This window comes from Anneissia japonica, unplaced genomic scaffold (genome assembly GCF_011630105.1).
Source record: "Anneissia japonica isolate Jap-2015-1 unplaced genomic scaffold, ASM1163010v1 scaffold128_len593404_cov183, whole genome shotgun sequence".
NCBI classification, from domain to species: Eukaryota; Metazoa; Echinodermata; class Crinoidea; order Comatulida; family Comatulidae; genus Anneissia; species Anneissia japonica.
The window spans coordinates 81,790-89,827 of record NW_022713787.1 but is presented as its reverse complement, the minus strand read 5'-3'; the positions used below and the strand labels follow the sequence as shown (position 1 = coordinate 89,827).

The 8,038-nt window shown below is 33.3% G+C and overlaps 1 pseudogene; it reads right to left on the bottom strand.

Moving 5' to 3' along the window:
* LOC117108726 overlaps window positions 1-4,253 on the bottom strand; it is a 14,300-nt pseudogene extending 10,047 nt beyond the window's left edge.
* Window positions 4,254-8,038: the final 3,785 nt, after the last annotated feature.

Below are 8,038 nucleotides of genomic sequence, written 5' to 3'. Positions count from 1 at the left end.
AATGAATAAATTGAATACTAAATGATGAAATAATTTTATTGTTCAACATAAAAGAAGGAAATGCATTCGAAAACTGGCAAACATTTAAAATCAAAGCACACTGTACCGAATATTAAATTCCATAATATAAACAAGTTAAATTTATATACAAAAGGTACAATATAAATTTAGAAGAAATACATTTTATAATTTATTATTAATTATATTAGTATTTGACTTTTGGAGGTTTAAAATATTTTGAAAAATAATCATGTCATACGTCCACCAGTAATTGTACAAAAACGAACGCAAACATACAGTACGACTATCTTGGCCCGAGAATTAGTTAGGTGGATGAAATTGGCTACAAATGCGTATCGGGAAGCATTTGTTCTTGTTTTAGCAATACAAAACATATCACTGCACAAGATGTGTATGATAGTATGATAAAACACTTTGGATCAAGGAGATAAAATTTACATCATGTACACAGCACATATTCAACAATATATTATTACAAGATGGCAATATTCGTAATTCATACACTCATTCTCCTGAAAACGGTCAAAGCAATCTCACCGAAAACGTTTCAACGTTCTCCGGTAAAGTGCTCAACTTTGCCATTTTCGTGTCGCTTGCATTCGTGTACCTTGTTCAATCTTGTTCGGCCCGTTATAAATGATTATAGTAGTTTAGTTTATACACGGGAGTTATATTAGTAAAATATAAGAAGCTAGCGGTAGTAACATGTCGGGAAATCATAAAATAATAAAGCTGAAAATGCATAATCTTTGTTTTTCCCCATGTCGCCAGCCAATTCCATATAATGTTCCCCTGCTCGTTACATATGAGTGCATATCACAGATAATGCATACTATTTAACAGCCTGCATTAGGCCCTAATTATAGAGTATAAAACTTGACAATATCAAGTCACCGAAATTTTACAAGAGCTTCTTGAGAGCATGTCGCCAATATTGCAACCAGATACGTTACCGTTTTTCACATGGGTACTAACGTGCGAAAATAATAAGGTAGATGAATGTTTCCATATGAGTTTAATCAAGTTGACTTGGATGTTACATAACATATTTGGTATATGAAAATGTAGCTTTAAAATATTGATGTACAAGTGTATGTCAAAAAAGCCCTGTGTTACGTTCATGTCGCAACAGATACGTTACCTACATTCTACTGCCCTCTGGAAAAACGCCGTGCATTATGAAGAGCAATTCTATACCATACTTTAGTATGTTAAGTGTCACCTGATCGAGTGTAAAGATTAAGTCGGTAAGTATGCAGTTTTGACCAAAGACTTTCGATTAAGAAAAGAGTCAGCCAGATACGTTACGACAAATACGTTACGACGGATACGTTACTATTGTGCAAACGAGACCTACGCATCATCAATTCCCGCGTTCTTCACATGCGACTTACATTTTCGACAACCTTGAATGGCGAACAACATTATTGCGCTAAGCCGTTGCTATATTTAGTGGTATTTTGTCGAATACACTGTCCACAGTGGTGAGTAAGTTTATCAAGTATATTTCAGAATAATTTTAGAATGTATTGGGCCACAAATAAAAGGTTTGGAGCATATTTATAGACATAATTCTATGTATACACATGCAAGGCTATCAACAGGCTATGAATGGTTCGTATATGGTTTAGTATGTAAACGTATTAACAACGTAGTAGACCGTTGACAAACTGGTAACGTATCTGATCAGCTTTGTAACGTATCTGTTAAAATGTTGTTCTTTCATTTACAATGCATAACTAGGATAATATATAAATGTGAAACTAGCGGGTATGATTTAATGGGGGAGTTGAAAAGGGGGAGTGGTAAGAGCCAAGCTTTTACCAACTGTGAAACTGAGCGGATGGCTCGGTAACGTATCTGTTATAACATTATTCTTTCATTTGCAATACATTGTGACGGCAATACAGCTGTGTATGGTGGCACTTCGGAAAGTTTGAGTTCCAAACCAGTATGATAAAAAGTATATTCAACGATTTACGTTGATACGGTGTTGAGGAGCGCCCTCAATTTCTTTAGCCATGATGGCAGATTTTTTAGCGTACACGAATTGCAAATAATATGGATATACAGCAGGGCTCATCAAGTTGTTGATTATCATAATCAAAAAGTTTGTTCAGTTTAAAAGTAGCAGAAATTAATTTTGAAGAAGTAATCTGAATGCAATACAAATGAAGTAAAATGAATATTACAAAAATATTTGCGGTGATTACTTTAGATATTCACATACGGTTTTTTTTGTTGTTGTTTTTTGTTTTGTTTGTTTGTTTTTTTTTTATAAAAATCTTAACAAATTTCTTTTCTCTTTCCCTCTCTCTTTCTTCAGAAAAATGAGGAAAACGCGTGCGGAAATACAAAAGGCGTACAAAGAGAGGAAGAAATTAAATGACCCTTCATCTCTGGAAAATTAATGTAAACGACAAGCTGATTATCGTGTACCTGTTTATTGATGATTTGACAGATACGTTACCATACATGTTCCTAACTTTGGATCATAATATGTATATTCCAGTAGAATTATTTCTGATTCTTATCTTTTCATCGGGATGATAATGTCCGAGTGTGTGTTTGTATGGAAAATAAATCCAAAATGACAACCTTCTGGGTTATATATAGCAACTGCTGTTAATTCGACTCTTCCAATCCAGAGACAAAAACTGTTGACAGTGGTCATTATGAATAGAAAATGTGGGTTTTTTCTTGTTTGACCATTAATGTAATTACAAAAACGTCCTTAAAGTGACTGCACATCACTAAAACTTGCATTCATATCCAATGATCTGAAACCAACTATTTTAAAGAGATAAACTTGTGGTAACGTATCTGTTAGTTTATTAAAGACAGCTAAAAAGTGTCAATTTTTAAATGCTTTTTCTCAAAAATCGGGTATTGTTAAGAATCGCCCATGCATTGTTTCGTGTTGTGCAACTATTAAAGTTTATAATTTTGAAAGTTTGTCATGAGTTATTAGTAGTTGATATTTTAACATTTTTGAGACCAAACATGAACACTTTACCGGAGAATGCGCCTTCAATGCTCTATCAACAACACTATCAAATATTCAATATTATCATCATCAACAACCATATTGTCATGCTATAAAGATATGAATTTGCGTCAGGAAATATCACAGGAGTGATGTTTTGCCCAACCTGACATGTTATCGTACCGAATACTCAGTACGTCCCCAAATACTAGCAAAAAATTTGCAAGTGATTTGCACTACCCGCTGCTACTAGGGAATTGGATTCATCACTAGTCACCAAGCGCAAGCTCAGTGGTCTAGTGGTTAAGACATCAGGCTAGATACCTGGAGGTCGTGGGTTTGATTCCCACCTGAATCATTTGAGAATTTTTTTCGCTAGTATTTGGGGACGTACTGAGTATTCGGTACGGTAACACGTCAGGTAGGGCAAAACATCACTCCTACCATATTCATCATTAATGTTACCAACTAATTAACCATTTGGTTGACATGAACATATTAAAAAACAAGCATTCAATGACATCATTATCTCAGCATCAGAATCATAAAATGATACCACGAAAGTAAATTTAAGCCAAGTTATTGAGTACTCACAGTCTCAGGATTTGTGGTCAATCTTTCAAAGAGCTCTTCAATTGGTACTTTATGTTCATCCTATGGAAACAACATATTTCTTTATACTTAAGATATCATTTTATTTATACTTAAGATATCATTTTTAATTAACTTACTGTATGTACAAGACTTCATCATTATTAATATTAATAATTATATTTTTTTTAGCAATACATTCTAAGGAGACAACCAGAAATCAGCAGTAGGCACATTCATTTTTTTCAATGTGAATAGAACAACTCTTTGCATTTCAAAGCCATTGCTAATTAAACTTATAAATCATTCAAACAGGATAAGATAATGCTATGATATCCAATCACATTCTTTCTTGCATTCATTACCATATATGGACATGCTTATTCATAATGCAGTAGTAGGCTGAGATGAAGGTAGATTTCAGCAAAAATAAGCAATAATGTTATGATGTAATGTACAATATAGACCCAAGCTTTTTGCTATCTGAAATAAATGTAGTTTATTGTACATATGAAATAATTTAGCAATTGATTATTTGTTATAAGTAATGCAAACCTACCAACTCCAATTCTTTCTTAAGATCATCTATATCTGCCTTCTTCCCCTTCTTCCCCTTCTTGTCCTTCTTGGCAGAAGGCTCCACCGTCACTTTCATGTCCCCCTGTCAATGATGTCATAATTTATCATTAAATCAATAATAATCACAGCAATATCAAAATAAGAATTATTCTATGATTGTAAATTAATATTGCAATGAGTAGTACATTTATTCTTTCAAACAGGCAATTTTCTTTTTATATTAATTTTTTGTTGTTTTATATTGTTATGAGTGGATGCTAAATAAATAAAACTAAAAAATTACTATTATTCCTGCACATAAGCGCCTATCGACAAGGGCACTTACACAAAATGAGTCACAATGTTACAGGTTACTACTAAAGCCAGCTAGGCCTAGGCCTACTACTACTACTAGGGCTCTTACTAGCCTAGGCCTGAGGCCTCTTCATCATTCTCTCACTCTTTGAATTTACCTTGAATTTACCTTGAATCTTCGAGACTTAGAGATCAAAGCTCATTTGTCCCTCAATCATTATCGAGTCCTCTTCGGTCATATACGGGCAAAATTTAAGGTGGTGGCCAGACCAGACTTTCTCTAAGCCCGCTTTAAAAAGATTTACTGAACTCTGATTTACCACATTACTAGGAAGGGAGTCAGTAACTCGAACAACGAATGCCTTTTTCCTAACATTAAGTTTAAATTTCTGTTTATACAACTTATATACATGGCCTCTGGTTATAGAATAATCTGATCTTGTAAACAAGCGCTCAGGGTCCAAAAGATCAATACCTTGAAAAATCTGAATGAAATCTGCTCGTTTTTTTCTAAATAACAAAGTTGGCAAATTAAGAGCCTTAAGTCTCTCCACATAAGCTTTGTCACTCAGACTTCTAATCAATCTGGTGGAGCGTTGTTGGACCTTCTCTAATAAATCAGAATCTTTTTTATATTTTGAATTACAGACACAACTACCATACTCTATCACAGGACGAATCATTGACTTATAGAGACGCAAATAACCATTACCATCAAGAAATTTAAATGCTCTTTTGATCAGACCCAATCTTCTATTTGCTGCTCTTGCAACCTTTACAGAGTGTTTTTATAGGCCTAGCTGGATACACATATAACTTTAAACAAAACAACCAATATTATAAAAATAACTCACAGTATCACTTTTCTTCGCTGTAGCCGCCATTTTAAGTTCATTCCTTCCAGTTGAGTTAACCCTGTTATACCATAGTTCTATTTTCTCTATGGTTATACAGTGTAGATAGGTACAGTTCGTCGCACACACCATAGAGAAAATAGAACAGAATTACTTTCTCAGTTTACCGTATAAAACGTGTTATCGCTTAATATCCACGTACAATCAATAAATAAATAATGGTTTACGAAACAAAATATAATTTAGCTTTAATTTCATACCAAATCCGTTAGACTTTGATCACGAAAAAAGTTTAAAAATACGATTCTTGTCACTTAAAATTGATTTTTGCGGCGGATGAACACATCGATACCAAGCGAGTTACGTTCTTTCTCCTGTGATGGATGTGACATATTTCAAGCAAAATTGAAAATTATGCTTGTTTATTTTCTAATTTTGAACCAATTTTAATGTAGCTTGATTTGACTGATTTAATTTATGTGAGTCTTTAAATAGTAAAACATTAACAAAAAATAACATAAATGACAAAAGGTTACAACATATACAATTTTTACACCATTTTTATTACTTTTCAAACATTGCCGATTTTGCATTTTAAAATGTTTTGGCGATATTTTTATTTTAGGGATTTATCTTATTTAATTTAAGTATGTTATTATAATACATTTGAGGTAGACCCTGGCCATATATATATACCATTCTTTGTAATGCAAAAAAAAGTAAGTGGATTGATGCAATGGTTAAGAAGATATAGGCCGTTGAAAAAGTGCCGATTTTGCACATTTTTGAGACATTTGAGAAAAATTGCCAAAAAATGCAGAGGGACCATACTCGTGAGCCGTTATTTTAAAAACCACATTGCAGAGTGTCCCCAAAAAAAATAGACACATAAAACCGTATGTGATCTACCAGATTGGTGAAAATTAGATGTTTTCTATGATTATTTTTGAAGTTATGGCCCTCCAAAAATGCTCAAAATGGCAATTGATGAAAAATATATTATTATTATTTATTATTGTTATTATTATTTTCTGTAGGCGTTGCTATGGGTATTGCTGGTAGTGATGTCAGTAAGCAGGCAGCTGATATGATTCTTCTTGATGACAACTTTGCATCTATTGTAACTGGTGTAGAAGAAGGTAGACTAATCTTTGACAATTTGAAGAAGTCCATTGCCTATACCTTGACAAGCAACATTCCTGAGATATCTACCACTTGGCACTGTCACCATTCTCTGTATTGATCTTGGTACTGATCTGGTGAGTGCTGATACGAACATTTTATGAATATCTTTATATTTACATTTTAAAATATATATAATAATTCATGTGTTAAATTTAGTTTAGCAAAAATACTTTGATTAAAAATTTATTTTTATAATACTCAATAAAATAATATTTTTATCCATACATCCATAATCTGCTTGAGAGTCTCAGTATGGGTAGGTAGGCAGATGCCTTCAATAATAAAGTTTGTCCAGCAGTGCAAGATGTAAAAAAAAAAGTATAATGCTGAATGTTGTCAGCCAAAGCAAATGATGCCATCAGCCAAAGCTAATAATGTCATCAGCAAATGTGATGGTGTCGAAATTCATAGTATTTTTGAAGTTCTTTTTGTAAGGATACTGTCCCAAACCCATATTTATTTTGTGTTGTGATTTTCAGTGGCCTGCCATTTCACTTGCATATGAAGAAGCTGAAAGTGATATCATGAAACGTCAACCTCGTGATTCTGAGAAAGATAAGCTGGTCAATGAGCGTCTCATCAGTGTTTCTTACGGACAGATTGGAATGATCCAAGCATCTGCTGGATTCTTTACTTACTTTGTTATCATGGGTGAGAATGGATTCCTGCCTAATCGCTTGGTTGGCTTGAGATCACAGTGGGATGATGTTAACAACCACAGCGTTGAAGATTCTTATGGATCCCAATGGGTATGTCATTCAGCTTGTATTGAACTTTGTGATGATGGTAAAACCTAGAATATAATTATCACACACACACATTATAGATACAGTCAACTACAGTGCAAAGAGTAGTTCTAGTACATCGTTTGGGTTGAATATATATTGCACTGCCAGTTTGAAAATTTATTTTTACAACCCAATAAAATAATATTTTTAGCCACACATCCATAATCTGCTTGAGAGTCTCAGTATGGGTAGGTAGACAGATGCTTTCAATATATATATAATATATTAAATGTCCATACAGTATTTTAATTTTTAGATATTGTAACTAATACTATAGTTCTAAATCCAAAAAGGGTATCAATGAAACAAGAACGGCATTCTAAAGATGCATCAAAAATAAAAACTATGTTAAAACTCATGACTCATGCTAGACCGATAGATGGACTGACTGACCGACCGACAATGCTAAGATAGATGCGAATGGTGTACGGTAAGAATGGTCCCGGAAAAAATGGCCCCGGAAATAAAGGCCCCAGAAAAAATGGCCCCGGAAAAAATGGCCCCATATGACAGGTAGGTAAAAATGGCCCCAATAATCAAATTCTGTATTAAAACTGATTTTCTTGATTCAATATATGCATTTTTTTATCTTAAATAACTTAGTTATTAAAAGGAATCTAACATCAAACAAATTGCCATTTACATTTTACTTTTTGCAAGAATTAACATTCAATGATAAAATATTCAAAGATACCCTCTTAATTTCACAAAAGAGTGGGTTCTTTTCCAAACAAATACAT